The sequence below is a fragment of the Somniosus microcephalus genome, chromosome 1 (assembly GCF_052327205.1).
Source record: "Somniosus microcephalus isolate GS21.2 chromosome 1, FLI_Smic_1.0, whole genome shotgun sequence".
NCBI classification, from domain to species: Eukaryota; Metazoa; Chordata; class Chondrichthyes; order Squaliformes; family Somniosidae; genus Somniosus; species Somniosus microcephalus.
In genome coordinates, this window is record NC_140987.1 from 366,277,371 (window position 1) to 366,298,233 (window position 20,863).

Genomic DNA, 20,863 nt, shown 5'->3' on the forward strand with positions numbered 1-20,863 from the left:
GCCTCCCGATATCGGATCGGCCTCCCATTATATGCAGCGCCTAATATTCAGCTCCATTGCAGTCAATGTAACTGAATATCAGGCGCTGCGTATAACAGGCGGACGATCCGATGACACCCATATTACGCCACCGCCCAGGACGAATTTCTAGGCCTTTGACTTTTGTCTGCTGTTGTTTAGATTGTTTGCTGAAAATTCAAAGTTATACTTTCAAAGCCTTCTCTCCCTTGTTACAGTACTTACTCTAATTGCTAATATAGATTCCTTCTGGGTGTGAACCACGTCTGTCCTCAGCAACCTTCTCACCTATGGTTCTGCCCCACTTCACCACAACTCCAAATCCAAAACATGATTTGCATGCCAACCTGAAGTGACGTTCTGATCTTCACCAAGTGCTCTTCAGACATTCTTCATACAGCTGAGAGTCACACAAACATTCTATTGATGCCGCAATGAAATTCATTGCCAATGCATCTCCACATGAAGCATGCTTACTATGGAGCAAAACAAGCCTTTTAATATTTCAGTGAAATTAAATAATGAATTAGAAGAGCAACACTATTGAGAGCAGCACGACATAAGTCAGGTAACCCAAAATCCTAAATATTGTCAAGTGATTGACGTGGAATCAAAATTTATCTGATAATGGTTTCACCTACGTGATAGTAAAAAGCATACAAAACTGTGCATAACTTGAAACTTGAAACCTATTAACCAGAACCAACCACAAATAAATATTTCACTTGTCAAAATTGCACTGACCAACAGTCTATATCACATATCATCGATTTATTGCACTGATTTTAAAACAAAGGTATGAAATAGCACCTGGCTCCAATATTTCTAAATATGAAAGTCTTTGAGGATTTCAAAATACACTTTTACACTGTTGAAGCAATTTAGATTGATGATACTTTCTTGGCAAAAAGTGACTGACACATGCATAAGCATAACACATAAGCAGCTCAGCTTACATTCTTATTATTTTAACGTGCAGGAGCTATTTATTTTCTCAGAAAGTAGTCAAGTCCGGTAAATCATCCTAGTTACTATTGATGAAAAGAAGTGTTTTGAGTACAGAAAATAGCAGTAGGAAGGTCCAATACATGATGGCTTCTATTGTGTAATGCCTGTTATCAACAAAAGCCTTTTTTAGTTGTATAGACACAACTAAACGTCAGTCAATATTAAAGAGTAGCTGTCAAGTTTTGGTATCTTAAGATCAAAATTGCTTGAGCTGTTTCCCTTCTGTCCAGCACATATGCCAGTTTAGAAGAGTTTAGTGGCTGTCCCTTGCGGTGTTCGTAAGACCGAGTTTCATAATATTAAAGAGCTGGAACATATATGTTTTTCAATAAGATTTCGGTGGCAGGACTCTCAAATAGGTGAATGCTTCTTTCTCAAAAGCCACAAACTGAGAGAAGGGCATAGTCCCAGAGGGTCTATAGACAATGGATTCACTTTGTAGACTGGTTTGACGCCCGCTGCTATTGTAGATTTAGTGTAGCTTTAAAACAACAGTTCCAATTTGCGAGAGCAATTGGCAGTTACTGGTAATCATTTCTGATACCAGAATATTCTGGAATGATGCCAATCAACTTGCAAGGTATCAAGTGAATCTAGGGATATGCATGAAATGTTATAAGCATGCAAATTGTCATTTTTAATATTATGAGGAAGGGGGAGAATGTTATTTCTTTTAAAATATGAAATTCATAGCCCCGTTTTGTTAAATGTCCAGAAAATGCGTGATTGATTTTGAAGCTTCCCATAAAAGTGACTGTAAACTAATTTCTCTCAGTTATATAAATGACTATGAATTGATTTTAACTTGCCAAAATCGGCATTAATGGGGCAGTAAGGGCCTCAAATTGAGGTTGGTAGATGTACCGCCTCACTAACGCCGACGATAGCCCGCTGCAACTTTCAGAGAGGCCTACCACTGGATGGCCAAAATGCTTGCCTGTTTTAGGCAGTGGCTCCTCTTAATAGGAAACAAATCGTGGTCCTTTGACGTACATAGGATCACGATCGCCATTTTACGATAGAACTGCCATTTTAAGATAGAACTGTTCAGCGTGCACACTGCGCACTCTCTGACCACTTTCACTGGCGATAGAGTCAAAGAGGTCTTGGAAAGATATGTTTTAAATGATTTCTGTGGGGTCAGGAGGAGCAGGGGTACTTCTCTGAGCCTACAAATATAATTGGGGCTGATGCCACCATGGGCTACCCCCTCCCTCGGCGATTGCGACACTCTTCCCCGGACCTACTTTGCCACCGGTCTGGCGGCCTCTAGCATGCCCAATATTGGGCCGGCCTGGATCAGGTGAGCTGCATCGGGAGGCCAGTTTTGTGCCCTCAGCTCGCCAGTTCCATTTGAATGAGGCCGGGGCCTTAAGGTGACTCCGGCCTCTTTGCCATCGGAACGGGCAGGCTTGCTCTGCCAATCGGCCGCTCAGAAGTTCAAATCGGCCCCTGTGTTTGGAATAATCAGTCTTCCTGTTGTTCATATTCATTCTCAACTTCATTGTCTCCAACTGATCCAGGATTTTTCTCATCTAATACTGCTGCTGCCTTTTGAAATCCGATCAGCAAAGTGACATTGCTAAAGCATAGTCATTAATCGGAAGCTGCTGGACGAAGGTTCCTTAACATTGAGGACTGGATTTTCATTGAGGAGGCGGATAGGAGGCGGGACTACAACTTTCGGGGTTGTAGTCCCGCCTGCATCGAGTTGTAGCCAACCCACGCGATTTTGACTTGAGTGACCTTGTTGAGCCCGCCCAGCGGGCTCAGCAGGCCAATTAAGGGCCACCCGGCAACAGGTGACGTCACAGATTGATATTTCATCTGTCAAGACCTTTTGACAGATGAAATATCAGTGTTTGACAGCTGTTTGAAGCTGTCAAACACTGAAAATCTGTACTCCAAGTTAATTCCTTCCTCTCAGGATGATTTAGAGATCTCTCCGGAACAGAAAGCTGAATGCTGCAATTTTTGACAGATCGCGGCCATTCTGCTTTCTGTGCCAGTGAGATGAGGGACTCCCGAAACCTGAAGGAAGGAAGGCTGTAAAGGTAAGTAAAACTTCTTTAAATACTTTAAACACACCAAACACACTTACCTCTGCACTCATACACCCATTACTCACCTGAACACCGGACATCTCGACCCCTCCAAGCCCTTCAGCCCAATGGCCCGCCTCGCTAACTTGGCGTAGTTTGGAGCCGTCGGGAATCCCACATTTCACCAATGACAATAGGGATTAGGCTAAAAACTGCCTGTTAACTACCTGTTAAAAGGCAGTTAATTGGCACTAATCCCCTTCCCGCCTTGGAGAGGCGGGTCCCAGTGCGGGTCGGGTATCCGCCTCCTTTGAAACTGGCATGGAGGCGGGATGGGTTCGTGCCCCCCGATTTCGGGATTTTGATCCCCCACACGCCTCCAATCCTGCCTCTACAGCCCAATGAAAATCCTGCCCTGAGTATGGAACGTAGATTCAGAGAGGAATATGTGGTCAGCCGGCACTCGATGCAGAAGATATTGTGAAGAGACTGCAGATTTAAAGGTAAGAGAAGAAAAATGATTTGTGAAAAGTAATCCTTTATGAGAGAGACTGTAACCATTTTGACACTAGATTCTGACCCATAATGGAGTCCTGTATGTGACAGACGTCCTGCTCAACAGTTCATATTAAATATACTCTTTGATTTTTGATTACAGTCTATTGCGCAAATTTTAAAATTAATGCATGTTGCACTTGTCATCTGTTGTTGATAAAGCAAATGCTCTGTCATTTGGATTTTTAAGTACTCCTGGCTTTGACATGGTATTTCTTGCCATTTACGGTTAAAAAGCAATAAAGTGCATCTTTTGTGATCTTGCAGTAAGGTCTTAGTTACAACCTCCAGTAATGGAAGCACACACAATAAAAAAATGTAACTGATGCAGTTATTCAGGCACCTGAAGTTTCTGTGATAAAAAAATCCTTTTCCATTTTAACAGGGACGGTACAATAAGAGTCTGATAAAATCACATTGTTGGAATGGGATAAATGATGATTTAACGCAGTATGTGATCAATAGTAACCAATATGATCTTATCATATTTTTGACACTAGGAAAACAAGTTTAATACTAAAGCCACCTGCACCATCCACTTATCAGTGATGAACTGTCAACCCAAATTGAAATGTAAGTCGCAATGAATTGGGCTCATTTGGATTTGGAAACCTTCTTTCAAAACAAATAGCAGCTGCATGCATCTGCCTTAAGCCATCTTGCTCTTATTTTGCCCAGTATTCCCATATGCTATGCCACAGTATCAGGAGCATGCCAGAAATTTGCATGCTTCCCTAGTAGATGAGCTCCTGCTGGCAGCAGCTGGAGTAGAAGGTTGACAGGTAAGTACATAGGGTTAATGTTTATCTTGTGTTACTTTGTGTGTCTGAGCCACATACATGTAATTGTGTTGCTCTGTGTAGTTTGCTTCACTTAGTTTCATGTTGGACTAGTGACTCTCAATTTCTCCAGTGGGGATGTCCCTACCAACGCTTCACACACTGTAAAGAAACAAATCCCTTGACTCCTAGATTCAGATTGCCAAAATTGTAGGACGATAAATCCCATTCTGAAGTCTGAATTAATTAAAGCACATATCGTTATATTGGTAACAGCTTACTCTTCACAAATGGTGCGTGGTAGTTCTGCTCATCTAATTGAATAGTAAGAACCAAGCGTACAATTTTGTCTGCATGCATAAAAATGAGAAAGCACCGAGTCAATCTTTGGTTTAATTTGTTCCAGTATATGGCACTTTTCCCTGAAATGTAATCTGATTTGCATACATTTGGTCAAAAAAATTGATTCTATGCCCAACAGAGAGAAAAGTCTCAAGTGACAGCTTGTCTACAATATGTTGGTGATGATCTTAGTTGATTTGCTCAGAACTCTTCAGAATTGTTCAGAATGGGTATAGTCAGGAAGGAGTGGCCCTGAGAGTCCTCAACATTGACTTTGGACCCCATGAAGTCTCATGGTATCAGGTTAAGAATGGGAAGGGAAAATTTCTGCTTATTACCACCTACCACCCTCCCTCAGCTAATGAATTAGAACTCCTCCATGTTGAACACCAATTGGAAGAAGCACTGAGGGTAGCAAGGGCATAGAATGTATTCTGGGAGGGGGACTTCAATGTCCATCACCAAGAGCGGCACCATTACTGACCCAACTGGCCAAGTCCTGAAGGACATAGCTGCCAGACTGGGCCTATGGCAAATGGTGAAAGTCTACTTGACCTCGTCCTCACCAATCTACCTGTCGCAGATGCATCTGTCCGTGACAATATTGGTAGCAGTGACCGCCGCACAGTCTTGTGGAGATGAAGTTCTGTCTTCACCCTGAGAGCACCTTCCATCTTGTTGTGTGGCACGATCACCATGCTAAATGGGATAGATTCAGATCTAGCAGCTCAAATCTGGGCATCCACGAGGCACTGTGAGCCTTCAGCAGCAGCAGAATTGTATTCCACCAAAATCTGTAACCTCATGGCCCGGCACATCCCTCACTCTCCCATTACCATCAAGCCAGGGGACCAACCTGGTTCAATGAGGAGTGTAGAAGAGCAGCACCAGGCATACCTAAAAATGAGGTGCCAACCTGGTGAAATGACAAAACAAGACTATATACATTCTAAACAGCGGAAACAGCAAGCTATAGACAGAGCTAATCGATCACACAACCAACGGATCAGATCAAAGCTCTGCAGTTCTGCCACGTCCTATCATGACTGGTGCTGGACAATTAAACAACTAACAGGAGGAGGAGGCTCCATGAACATCCTCATCCTCAATGATGGTGGAGCCCAGCACATGAGTGCAAAAGACAAGGCTGAAACGTATGCAACCATCTTCAGCCAGAAGTGCCGAGTGGATGATGCATCTCGGCATCCTCCTGAGGTCCCCACCATCACAGAAGCCAGTATTCAGCCAATTCGATTCACTCCACATGATATCCAGAAATGGCTGAGCACACTGGATACATCAAAAGCTATGGGCCCTGACAACATCCTGGATGCTGTGCTGAAGACTTGTGCTCCAGAACTAGCTGTACCTCTAGCCAAGCTGTTCCAGTATAGCTACAACACTGGCATTTACCTGACAATGTGGAAATTGCCCTGGTCTGTCTTGTGCACAAAAAGCAGGACAAATCCAATCCAACCAGTTACCGCCCATCAGCCTCCACTCAAATATCAGAAAAGTGATGGAAGGTGTCGTCAACAGTGTTATCAAGTGGCACTTACTCACCAATAACCTGCTCACCGATGCACAATTTGGGTTCTGCCAGGACCATCATGCTTCAGACTTCATTAGAGCCTTGGGCCAAACATGGATAAAAGAGCTGAATTCCAGCGGTGAGTTGAGAGTTACTGCCCTTGACATCAAGGCAGCATTTGACTGAGTGTGGCATCAAGGGGCCCTAGTAAAACTGAAGTCAATGGGAATCGGGGGGGAAAACTCTCCACTGGCTGGAGTCATACCTAGCACAAAGGAAGATGGTTGTGGTTGTTGGAGGCCAATCATCTCAGCCCCAGGACTTTGCTGCAGGAGTTCCTCAGGGCAGTGTCCTGGCCCCAAATATCTTCAGCTGTTTCATCAATGACCTTCCCTCCATTATAAGATCAGAAGTAGGGATGTTCGCTGATGATTGCACCATGTTCATTTCCATTCACAACTCCTCAGATAAAGAAGCAGTCTGTGCCCGCATGCAGCCAGACCTGGATGACATTCAGGCTTGGGCTGATAAGTGGAAATTTACATTTGCTCCACAGAAGTGGCAGACAATGACTATCTCCAACAAAAGAGAGTCTTGACATTCAACGGCACTGCCATCACCGAATCCCCCACCATCCTGGGGGGTCACCATTGGCCAGAAGCGTAACTGGACCAGCCACATAAATACTGTGGCTACAAGAGCAGGTCAGAAGCTGGGTATTCTGCGGCGAGTGACTCACCTCCTGACTACCCTTTCCACCATATACAAGGCACAAGTCAAGAATGTGATGGAATACTCTCCACTTGCCTGGATGAGTATAGTTCCAACAACACTCAAGAAGTTCGACACCACTGGCGCAACATGGCTGCAGTGTGTACTAGCTACAAGATGCATTGCAGCAACTCGCCAAGGCTTCTTCAACAGCACCTCCCAAACCCGCGACCTCTACCACCTAGAAGGAGAAGGGCAGCAGGCACATGGGAACACCATCACATCCAAGTTCCCCTCCAAGTCACAAACCATCCTGACTTAGAAGTATATCGCCGTTCCTTCATCGTCACTGGGTCAAAATCCTGGAACTCCCTATCGAACAGCACTGTGGGAGTACCTTCACCACACGGACTGCAGTCGTTCAAGAAGGCTGCTCACCACCACTTTCTCAAGGGCAATTAGGGATGGGCAATAAATGCTGGCCTTGCCAGTGACGCCCAGACCCCATGAATGAATTAAAAAAAACTTCTAAAATACATATGGTTTGGTGAGCAACATGTAACACTTTATATGCTCTACATAGACATACAGATTCCTGTTCCTTTAAAGCAGCATGGTTGTCAAGGTTTTCTGGCTTGCAAGTCAGAAATTATTGTATGATGGAGCAATATGGTGGCTCTGCACATTGCAGTGGTAAACATTACTGTGAGCATGGGTGTGAATCCCATGCTGGGTTGCCAATGTCAGCCGCGCTATTTATTGGCATTTCTTGGCAAAGGGAAATCAGATATGGTGTCCCTACTTTGCCACAGTCGTACACCTCCTAGCAGTCAGCTAAGAGCAGCAATTAGCACTGTGCTGGAAGGAGGCTGCCCACCCACTCTCTTAGCTGCTGAGGTATGATACTTAAGGGAGGACATTTGAGGAGCAGAAAACAGAAAAAGATCCTCAAAGAAATTCCTGTACATAGTCAACAACCATATTTAGGGGTATCAACAATCATAGCAAATATGTAAGGTTGCTCAAACTTGCAAAATGATAATTCTTCTTGGAACTATTTGAAAAGTATTACATTTCCTCAGTATTTCTGTAATGTGCTGAAAGGATCGAGGAACTATTGGAAAATCTAGTACTTAGAGCTCTTGCAAAGTGAGAACTCAATTTATAGCCTCTATTATAAACCTTTTAAGAATTTATTTTCCTTCCTTGAAATAATTAATGAATAGAATTACAGATAATATTATTGGATGTTATGAACAGACTATTCGGGTAGAGACCCAAAGCACATGCTAAAGGATGAACAATTATTTTTGGATTATATTAATTAGCTATTAATTGCTAAACTTTGTAATTTCAATTTTATTTGAAGCATCTAATTGCATTGTGGTGCTGAACTGCTACTTTGAATAGTGAAGCCCAGCATGGTGTTTGTTAATGGGAAAGTGGTAGTTGACAAACAGCTGGGCCAAGAACTCTTGTAAAGTGATGAAAGCAATAAGATGCAGGCCGAGTTTTTTTTAATAGCCCCAATCAATTTTATGTGTCACTATTTGTATTTGGCAAGGGTGGCTTAGTGTAAGCGTTGGATGGTAAAGTAGAACACTCTGATGCAGTTCCAAAAAAGCACTTCAACTGTGAAATCTTTGGGGGGGAAATTCAGTATCTGAGCGCCTCCCATTAACGCCAGCAGATGGCGGTAACAGGGCGCTGATCCAGTAGCACCGGGCCGAGGCGAATCCAGCACCGCATGGTAAATCATGTACTGGCATGCCACCTCACCCTCCAGGAACTACAGCGAAGGGAGCGTAGGCAGTGAGAAATACGGGGACATGTGTGCAGAGGGATGAGGAGGGACATCAGGGCTCTCACCATGAGGCCTTACCCTCCGAGGGTATTCCGACAGCACCACTTCTACCTTCAGTTAAGCGAGGAGCAGTGTATTAGATGGCTCCGCAACACCAAGGTGGTGGTCACAGAACTCTGCCGCCTCCTCCAAACAGACCTCCAGCCTCACACCAGGATGACTTATACTCCAGATCCCTTTTCCTCACCACATCCCCATCTTACCATCCCTGTGTTATGCCATATCACAGCGTCCTCCTGGGCACAAAGGTGAAATGAGAAAGAGCACAATAAATTGCAAACTCCATTAATAAATGTATGCATAAACATATCACACATATCACATTCATTCTAATAACTAATGACCCTTGTGCCTGACATATTTGAATAGCTGTCATTGTGTGTAAGGTGTGAGATGTGGGTGCGAGTGTTGGTGGGTAGAGATTGTTGGTGGGTGAGCGCTGGGGGTGTGATGCTTTGGGCAGTGTGTGAAGCTTATGGTACAGATGGTGGTATGTAGTATTTGTTGAAGCATTCAATCACCCTGACCACCTGACTGAGGTGGGTCTGCCATGAGCACAACTGCTTCAGTCCTCTGGCTCCTTCTCCTTGTTGTGCTTCTCCTTGCTGAGGCAGCTGCACAGCCAGCAATGCTGAAAATGAGGTTCTGCAGTATCAATGAACCTCCCCTTTAAGTACTGGGAAAAACCTGTGGCAATGATGAGTTACGATTAGACTGCACCCGATATTGGTCCACCCTTTGAGTGTAACGCCACTGGGCTAGGCCTTTAAGACTTGAATTAGCACTCCAATCATTTCTTTGAGTAGTGAGAATGAATTTTGCGTGCAGTATAAAGCATTAGCGCCTGGCGCTAATTCTCAAACTTTTTGAATGATACCGCCCATTGCTGGGCTATAATGAATTTCTAGCCCTTTGTATTTTACACAAAAAATATAAATGAAAGTGACCGGTTTGAAGCAACATGTCCGTGGCTGTAGAAAAACAACTGTTTTCAGAGGAAGTTAAGTCTGTGCAATAAAAAAGCCCAGCAAGGACTGAGCAGTGAATGTGAACACCTAAGAGATGAGTCTGTTTTCCCAGCAGGGAAGCCACACTCATAGGGAGAACATAAGAACATAAGAAATGGGAGCAGGAGTCGGCCATTTGTCCCTTCGAGCCTGCTCCGCCATTCAGTGAGATCATGGCTGATCTTCGGCCTCAACTCCACTTTCCTGCCCTATCCCTATATCCCTTAATTCCTCTGGAATCCAAAAATCTATCTACTTCTGCCTTGAATATACTTAATTCACCACCTTTTGAGTGAAGAAATTCCTTCTCATCTCAGTCTTAAAAGGCCGACCCCTCATCCTGAGACTTTGCTCCTTAGTTCTAGACAATCCAGCCAGGGGAAACAACCTCTCAGCGTCTACCCTGTCAATCCCCCTCAGAATCTTATATGTTTCAATGAGATCACCTCTCATTCTTCTAAACTCCAGAGCGTATAGGCCCAACCTACTCAATCTCTCCTCATAGGACAATGCTCTCATCCCAGCAATCAATATAGTGAACCTTCATTGCACCGCCTCTATTGCAAGCTTATCCTTCCTCAGATAAGGAGACCAAAACTGTACACAGTACTCCAAGTGTGGCCTCACCAAAGCCCTGTACAATTGTAGCAAGACTTCCTTACTCTTGTACTCCAACCCTCTAGCAATAAAGGCCAACATGCCATGCTTTCCTAGTTGTTTGCTGTACCTGCGTGCTAACTTTCTGGGGGCGATTTTCCCAGCCCTGAGGAGGCGGGTTTGGAGGCTGGACAGTAGGTAAAATTGCAAAAAGTGAATGTGGGTTCGGAACCTGCCTCCAACCCGCCTCCGCGCAACTTTTCCGGAGGCGGGCTTCAGAAGTGCGATCCGGTCCAGCCTCCAAGAGGCGAGATAGGCAGTTAAGACCCTTAACAAGCGCTTAAGGGCCTCTGTAATCCTATTTTGCCAGGCCTTTGTTATTTTGCCACATTTACAGCGTGTTGCACGCCGCTCCTAAACCTCACCATATAAACGGAGCTTTCAACAGGGATGAGTTGGAGGTGGCTGAACTTTTGTTCCACAGGCCTTTGAGCACTTTTTCCAGGCCAACTGAAGTCAGAGGTGTTGTGTCTGTGTATAATAAGACACAGACTGCAGGAGAACGGTACAACAGGTGTTTACTCAACGAGGCTCACACTGGAACTGAACTGTACAGATTACTACTCAGTGCTATATACAGGTGTGGTCACTGCCGGTACTACAGTATACATGAGCTGTAAAAAGTAGTTCCCCCCTTAAAGGTATATACATTACAATTCCTCACCTTTTAGATTAACAGTACCATAACACTCATTTAACAATTAAATATCAAACTAATTACAATTAACACTTTTAACATGCAACATTAGCTGAAAATAGTCTATTTATATATTCAGTCTTTGGGGCGGCTTCCTGATCCTTTCTGGATAGCGCCTTTCCCGAGTGTCTTGCTCTTGGTGCGGAGGCGATTCTGGCCCCCTGTCATCGCTTGGTTCATCAGCTTCCGATGCTACTGTTTCTGGGGTAGATGTGGCCTGTACGTCGGGTTCATCACCAGGTACGTATGGGCGAGACATGGGGTTGACTTGTTCCTGTGACTTTAGGATCTGGTCAGCATGGCGTCTCACGATGCTCTCCCCAACGTCCACTGTGTACATTAGTGGGCCCTGCCGTGTGCATATCGTTCCTGGCTGCCATTTTTCTGTTCGGTAGTCGCGGGCCAAGACTGGTTGCCCTACATTGAAGCTCCTTGTTGGCTTCTCATGGATGTGCTGGAATTGCTTACTCTCAACATCTCTTCGTACGTTTGGTCTGAGCAAATCCAGGCGAGATCTTAACCTTCGGTTAAAGAACATCATGGCTGGGGCCTGGTTGGTGACTGCATGTGTCGGATTCCAGTAGGCGAACAGAAAATTGTCCACCTTGTGCTGCAGCGGAATGTTGTCATTGTACATAGCCTTTATTGCCTTCTAAAAGGTTTGTACGAACCTCTCAGCCAATCCATTTGTGGCTGGATGATACGGGGCGGATGTGTAATGCCTTACCCCATTCTTTTTCAAGAACCTCCGGAACTCTTCGGACACAAACTGTGGTCCATTGTCGGAGCAAATCTGTCCTGGCAAGCCATTCCTGGCAAAAATGGTCCATAGGACTGCAATAGTTTTCTCCGTGGTGGTGGAGGACATTTTGATGACCTCAGGCCATTTCGAATGCGCATCCACGGCTATTAAAAACGTTGAGTCCATGAATGGACCAGCAAAATCAATATGCACCCGTTGCCATGGAGATGAGGGCCACTCCCATGGGTGTAGAGGGGCCTGTGGTGGTGCATTTTGGACTTTCTGGCATCCTGAGCAGCTCTTGGTCAGGTCCTCGATTTGTTTATCGATTCCCGGCCACCACACATAAGCCCTGGATAGGCTTTTCATTTTTACCTCTCCCAGATGACCTTCATGAAGCTCATTGAGCACTCTATCCCTTAACTTGGGTGGAATTACCACTCGGGATCCACACATCAAGGTCCCCTGGAGCTGTTCTCTCCTTGACGAGAATGCTGGCAACAGTGAGTCGCCATGTGCTGGCCATCCCTTCACCGTCAAATCATATACCCGAGACAGTGTCGGGTCATTTCGGGTTTCCTTTTCGATACAAGCGTTAGTTACCGGTAGGTATTCAACTAGAGTCGAATGGAATATTTCGACAGGATCCACTGCTGGTGCTTTCTCCGCAGTAGGCAGTGGCAGGCGTGATAGCCCATGGTCGACGCCCGAGTCTCTGGCCTTGACCTCCAATCCACTGATCTCCAGGAACGAATCCCCGGGAGATGATGCAGAGTTGCAGGTAGGTTCGAACTTGCCTTGTCGCCAATGTTGTGTCTGTGTATAATAAGACACAGACTGCAGGAGAAACGGTACAACACTGGAACTGAACTGTACAGATTACTACTCAGTGCTATATACAGGTGTGGTCACTGCTGGTACTACAGTATACATGAGCTGTAAAACGTATTTCCCCCCTTAAAGGTATATACATTACAGGAGGTGGTGCAGCTGAGATCTATCTACTTTGGGACCTCCTGGGAAAACCCTCTCCCCACTTTGACTGAGCTCTTCCCCAATGGAGGTATCTACCAGCAGCTTGGGAAACATTTATTTCCTTTCATCATGGACCTCAGATTCGGACGAGGAGCAGCCATGGCAGCAGCAGAACCAGGCAGAACAGCAGCAACAGCAGCAGGATGCCAACCTCCTGCTCACCCACCTTATGCGCACAGGGCAGAAGGCACCAGCGCATGGCAGCACGTTGCTGCAGGAGATACCCTCATCTCAGGGTTTACAGACAGAGGATGAGCTTCCTCAACATGAGTGAGCAGTAGTGCCAAAGGAGGCTGAGACTTTCACGAGAGGTTGTCAGAGATATCTGCACAATGCTGCACCAATACCTGGAGCCCAGAGGATCCGGTGGACACCCTTTACCAGTGGCTGTCAAAGTCACCACTGCACTCAACATTTTTGCTTCATGCTCCTTCCAGGGATCATCAGCAGACATCAGCGGCATCTCCCAGTCGGCTGGCCACAGTTGCATCACGCAGTTTACCGATGCCCTCTTCGCAAAGGCGCACAATTACATCAACTTTTCAACTGATCAAGGATTCACTAATATGGCAGGCTTTCCAATGGTGCAGGGCATCAAAGGCTGCACACATGTGGCCCTTAGGGCACCCCATCACAACCCAGCTATTTTTGTCAACCGCAAGGGCTTTCACTCCCTCAATGTACAGCTGGTGTGCAACCACAAGAAGGAGATTTTGCATGTTTGCGCCAAGTACTGTGGCAGTTGCCATGACTCGCTCATCCTGCAGCAGTCTAGTGTGCCTCCGCTCTTCAATCCACCAAACCAACTTAATGGATGGCTGCTTGGAGACAAGGGCTACCCCCTGAAGACATGGCTAATGATGCTGATCAGGAGGCCATCGAACGAAGCTGAGGAGCGCTACAACGCCAGCCACATTTCGACCAGGTCCATCATCGAACAAATCATCGGCTTGCTGAAGATGCGATTCAGATGCCTTGACCAATCAGGTGGAGCCCTGCAGTACTCAGCAGCCAGGGTCTCCGGAATGGTCGTAGTCTACTGTGCGCTGCACAACATCACACATCAGCGTGGCTTGCAGCTTCCTGAGGAGCAAGTGGCTCAGTACATAGCCTCCTCAGATGAAGAGGAGGAGGAGGAGGTGGAGGAAGAGGAGGAGGAGGAGAATGATGACCGAATGGAGGCGCATCAACCAGCAGCAGCAGCAGCAGCAGCACGCAAGCACATTGCTGCCCGGAATGCAAGGGATGCACTCATCTTGGCCAGATTTGCTTAGGTTGCCTATTCTAGCACATGTGCTTGGCTCCTTCTTAGCACAAGATAGGCAATGGACATGACTCTCTACCTTCCTCTCACTCTGACCACCAACCTGACCAAGCATGTCTCGCTGAGGCCGCAATGTGGAACGTCCAAAACCGAAATCACAGAGTCCATAACATCAACAGTTTGCCATCACCAGAGTTTAATACATTGACAAAGGGATGGCATTTAATCAATAAACACAAAAAAACACCCAAGTGACTGCCCATGTGAGCACTTGTGCTTTATCTTCCTCTTACACTTGCTCCTACGTGGTGCTTCCCCTGTGGCTTCAGCAGAAGTGGAGGCCCCTTGCTCACTTTCATGCTGTCCCTGCTGCGACACCTTTGGCGGGCATTCTCTGGGTTTGCGAGCCTGTGAGGGCTCGTCAAATGTCTGCTCCTCCTACGGCTGTGCACGGGCTGAGACGCCCATTTCAGATGGGTGAGGACTCTGGTGGGGTCCTGACCAAGAGCAATGCAGTAGCATGGAAGTGTGAGCCCCCACTTCCTTGTTCTCTGCCACTAACATCCCTCTCATGGGTCAGCCCCACCTCAGCGCTAGCAAATGGCTTGAGAGCACCTTGCTGCACATCAGGGGGGCCATGAGGACCCGTTCCTGCAATGGCAGTCCTACTGCTGAGGACTTCCATGAAGCTCTGGTCTCTCTGATCAATAGCTGGCCATCGCTCCTCCAGAGATGTCAGTCTATTCTGAACATTGACCATGTTTTCAACACTCTGGTGACTTATCTCCTCCATGGCCCTGGCCATCGTCTGCAGAGAGACAGCCATCGCTTCCACGGAGGTAGCCAACCTTTCCGAGGAGATGCGCTCATGCGCCAATGACTCCACAAAGGCTCTGTTCATATTCAAATTGGACTCCTCCATCCTCTCCACACATGCAGTGACCCTGGAGACAAAACCTGCCAGAGGCTCCTGCACTTGTTCCTGGAGTTCCAGCACCGCTCTCCTTCTGGATGGACCCAAAGGCATAGGGTCCACATGCAGCTGAGCAGAGCTGGGAGCGACCTGCGGCCTCCGACGAGGACTCTCCACTGCTGTCCCTGTCTCCACCACCTGCTGATGCTCACTTGTGAGCTGTGATACACCAGGTGACAACACTACTCTATGTCCCGAAGGTCCCACCGAGGTGTGAGTGTCTGCGCTGGTGCTGGGTGTGCTTAATTCTGCTGATGCTGTGCCCTCAGAGGTTGCAGGTTCCTCTGTGGCATCTTCTGGCTCAGGCTCTTCCTCCTGGACAGTGGGGAGGGGGGCTGTCGATGGTCCTGTGGGGGAGTAAAGGAATGACTTAAAGAATTTACGGTAGTGTGGCATGCACATGCAATAGCGCAGATGATCAATTGCCATTCTATAAATGTACATTAGCAGCCATTTTAGTGACTCCTGCAATGTAAAAGAGAAAGATGCAAAACTATTCTGTCACCCGCTTGCTCTGCTGCGCCCGTCTGCCCGTCCCCCACTTCCACCTCCACCTCAGCACCAACAATTTCCAGTGCTGCCTCTTCAGCATTGGTCAAATGGGCGACGGAAGGAGGCCCTCCTCCAGTCTTCGCCCTTTCCCTTTTATTGTGGGCTCTCTTTTCCTGCAATGAGGGAGACAAGTGGAGTTTGGGTGAGAATGATGGAGTGAGTGTAGAGAGTCCAGAGCATAGATGCTTAGAAGGAGACAAAGATGGAGTGAGGTTCCATTTCCAAGGGCCCTCCCTGTGCGTTGTTAGTCATTGTCATTGCATAACATTGATAGGGAGTGTGAGGGCAGCATAGTCAAATAGTGAAGTGATTGTGTTCATAGAGTGAGCGGGATGGTTAAGGGTGCAAGAGTTGTAAGAGTAAAGTGGGATGTTAAGGAGGAGGTTGACAATGTAGAGTGCTGATGATGAGAGGAGAAGGGGAGCAAAAGGAGGGTCAAGCTGATGGTTATACTCACTTCAGCTGATCTTACAAGGTCATTGAACCTCTTGTGGCACTGCAGCCATGTTCTGCTGCACACAGACCTGGAGGTGACATCCGTGCCAGCTGCACCCAGACAGCCTGGGTTTGTGTGGGAGGCTTCTTCCTCCCAGATGAGGGGAAGAGCACTTCCTTGCTAGCTCTCACCCCCTCAACCAGAATACTCAGCGACTCATCGGAGAACCTTGGGGATGCCTTGGCTCTCGAGTTGGCCATCTCTTCTCAGCGCAAAAGTGTGCAGCATCCACAAAACAGCAGTGAAATAAGCCAAGAAAGCAAGCGGCCCTTAAATGTAACTGCATAAGTGACATCAGCAGAGGCGAGTTTCAGTCCAAAAAGAGTGATTGGCCCAGGGGAACCCACAAACCTGGAATTAATTGGGCAATTAGGGGAAAATCTAAACTTTTTCCCACCTGACACTGGAGGCGGGTTTGGCACCCGCCCACCCCCAAACCAGCTCCCAACCTGCCTCCAATGGAAAAATCACCCCCCATTTGTTTCTTATACGAGGACACCCTAATCTCTCTGAACACCAACATTTAATAGTTTCTCACCATTTAAAAAATATTCTGTTTTTCTATTCCTACCAAACTGAATAACCTCACAGTTCCCCACATTATACGTCACCTGCCATCTTATTGGCCACGCACTTAACCTGTCTATATCCCTTTGTAGGTTCTTTGCGTCCTCCTCACATCTTAGTTTTCCACCTAGCTTTGTGTCGTCAGCAAACTTGGATACATTGCACTCGATTAATATAGATTGTAAATAGCTGAGGCTCAAGTACTGACCCTTGCGGCACCCCACTAGTTACAGCCTACCAATCTGAAAATGACCTGTTTATCCCTACTCTGTGTTTTCTGACTGTTAACCAATCCTTTATCCATACTAATTCCGTACCCCCAACCCCATGAGCCCTTATCTTGCGTAACAACCTTTTATGTGGCACCTTATCGAATGTCTTTTGGAAATCCAAACAAACTACATTCACTGGTTCTCCTTTATCTACCTTGCTAGTTACATCCTCAAAAAAACTCTAATAAATTTGTCAAACATGATTCACCTTTCATAACTATGTTGACTCTGCCTAATCATGTTATGATTTTCTAAGTGCCCTGTTACCACTTCCTTAACAATGGATTCCAACATTTTCCCGATGACTGATGTCAGGCTAAGTGGCCTGTAGTTCCTGGTTTTCTCTCTCCCTCTTTTCTTGAATAGCGGGGTTACATTTTCTACCTTCCAACCCGCTGGAACCTTTCCTGAATCAAGGGATTTTTGGAAGATCATAACCAATGCATCCACTATCTCTGCAACCACCTCTTTTAGAACCCTAGGATGTAGACCATCAGGTCCAGGGGATTGGTTGGCTTTTAGTCCCATTAGTTTCTCAATGCGAGTAGGAGATAGGGCTACAAACATTGTAGCCCAGATTCACCATGTGCCCTGTAAATGTGGCTCTCTGCTGAGAATGCGGGATTGTGGAATCACCCATTTAATCTTCAGCCATTATAAATATTGTGCCTGTGCCCAGGCCAGTAATTAAAAGTTACAGACCCATATTGCCCATAAACTGACTGCTTGTTACCACAGAATGCAAAACTGACCTTATATTGCTGGGAATGTAATCGCAATGAATTACAATGAAGAATAAAACAGTAAAATCATTTTGCAGGAACATTTTGAGATACTTTGGTTTAAAACTGTTATACTTCTTTTCCACTGAAACAACTTGGCGAACTGAGTGGATTTCATAAATTTCAAGTCCACCTATTAGTTGTTCCTTCGTATACGAACAGATTAAAGAGTCATGTTGAAGCTGTCGAGTGCTCTAGACAGGCCACACTTGAAGTACTGAGTAAAGTTTTGGTTTCTGCAATATGAAGGAAAAATCAAGCTTCGGGGAAGACTGCTGATGAGAAGAATGGGGCTGATTCCTGGTGTTTGAGGAATAAGCTTTGAATTGCGACTAGGTCCACTGGAGCTCATGAAAGAGACATCTCCGGGCAGACTTCAGAGGTATGTAACGGGATAAACCAAAACCTGGAGTGGTACTTCCAGGTACGCCAGGGTGGCAGGGCAAGGGGAAGCAGATTCAGGATTGTGAAGGGCAAGTTTAGGGCAGGTTTTAGAAAGAAAGAAAGACTTGCATTTACATAGCGCCTTTCATAAGCTCAGGATGTCTCAAAGGCATTACAGCCAAATAATTACTTTTGAAGTGTAGTCGCTGTTTATACAGAGCTGCGGTGAAGAACAATGATTGAGGACAGAACACAGAACTCATTTAAGAAACAGCTGGATACTGTAGTGTGGCGACGATGGCCCCGATATTTATGGTGAGGGAGCAGGAGCATGGTAGCGGGGAGGGGGCGGGAGGAAATCTGGAAATTCTGGGGACATGGAGGTCCTCATTATCATTTTCTTCTGCCTGGCAGCCAGCCAGATTAACAGCTGGATGGGAAAGTTAGCATCAGGAGGCCGCAGCTGGGGACCGTTGGGAATGGTCCTCTCCAATCGAGAGAGATTGGGGCTTGGTGTGGGGGCTGGTCAGAGCCCAGCAATGGTGAGGGAGGGAGGGAGGGAAAGATCGGGGGTTGGAGGCGGGCGTTGGCCAATCGTGGGGCAGGCAGTTAGTGACGGGAGTTGGTGGGGTGGGTCAGCCAATTGTGGCAGGGAGGAGAGGCCGCAATCAGCAGAAGGGAATCTGAAAGGTTTGCTTGAGGGGCCTGGGGACAGCACACCTGCTCCTCCTGGCCCACAACACCTGCTCCTCCTGGCCCACAACACCTGCTCCTCCTGGCCCAGAACACCAGCTCCTCCTGGCCCACAACTCCTGCTCCTCCTGGCCCACAAGGAGTGCTCTAAAAAATGCTTACCTGCTTGATCCGGTTGCTCCCAGCCCCATTTTGCTGCCGGGTTTCCCGAGTCCTGGGAAATTACCAGAAATTGTAGCAAGCCTGAGGATTGGGAGCAGCTTAGAATTCAGCAAAAAAGGACCAAGAGATTGATTAAGAGAGGAAAATAGAGTATGAGAATAAACTTGCAAGGGACATAAAAGTGGACTGTAAAGGCTTCTACAAGTATGTAAAAAGAAAAAGATTAGTGACAACAAATATAGGTCCCTTACAGTCAGAAACAGGAGAATTTATAATGGGGAACAAGGAAATGGCAGCACAATTAAACAAATACTTTGGTTCTGTCTTCACGGAAGAGGACACAAATAACTTTCCAGAAATGTTAGGGAACCAAGGGTCTAGTGAGAAGGAGGAATTAAAGGAAATTAGTATTAATAAAAAAATAGTGCTGGAGAAATTAGTGGGACTCAAAGCCGATAAATCCCCAGGGCCTGATAATCTGTATCCCAGAGTACTAAAAGAAGTAGCCATGGAAATAGTGGATGCATTGGTTGTCATCTTCCAAAATTCTATAGATTATGGAACAGTTCCTGCAGATTGTAGGGTGGCAAATGTAACCCCACTATTTAAAAAAGGAGGGAGGGAGAAAACAGGGAACTACAGATCGGTTAACCTAACATCAGTGATAGGGAAAATGCTAGAGTCTATTATAAAGGATGTGACAACAGGACACTTAGAAAATATCAATGAGATTAGACAAAGGCAACATGGATTTATGAAAGGGAAATCATGTTTGACAAACCTACTGGAGCTTTTTGAGAATGTAACTGGTAGAATAGATAAGGGATAGCCAGTGCATGTGGTGTATTTGGATTTTCAGAAGGCCTTTGATAAAGTCCCACATAAGAGGTTAGTGTGCAAAATGAAAGCACATGGGATTGGGTGTAATATACTGGCATGGATTGAAAATTGGTTAACAGACAGGAAACAGAGAGTAGGAATAAATGGGTCTTTTTCAGGGTGGCAGGTGGTGACTAGTGGGGTACTGCAGGAAACAGTGCTTGGGCCCCAGCTATTCACAATATATATCAATGATTTGGATGAGGGAACCAAATGTAATATTTCCAAGTTTGCTGATGACATGAAACTAGGTGGGATTGTGAGTTGTGAGGAGGATACAAAGAGGCTTCAAGGCGATTTAGACAAGTTGAGTGAGTGGACAAATACATGGTAGATGCAGTATAATGTGGATAAATGTGAAGTTATCCACTTCGGTAGGAAAAACAGAAAGGCAGAGTATTATTTAAATGGCGATAGATTGGGAAATGTTGATGTACAAAGGGACTTGGGTGTCCTTGTACACCAGTCACTGAAAGCAAACATGCAGGTGCAGCAGGCAGTTAGCAAGGCAAATGGTATGTTGGTCTTCATTGCAAGAGAATTTGAGTACAGCAGTATAGATGTCTTACTACAGTTATACAGGGCCTTGGTGAGACCACACCTGGAGTACAGCGAAGGTTCACCAGACTGATTTCTGGGATGACAGGACTGGCGTATGAGGAGAGATTGAGTCGACTAGGCCTGTATTCACTAGAGTTTAGAAGAATGAGAGGGGATCTCATTGAAACATATAAAATTCTGACAGGGCTAGACAGACTGGATGCAGGGAGGATGTTTCCCCTGGCTGGGGGGTCTAGAATGAGGGGTCACAGTCTCAGGATAGTGGGTAGGACATTTAGGACTGAGATGAG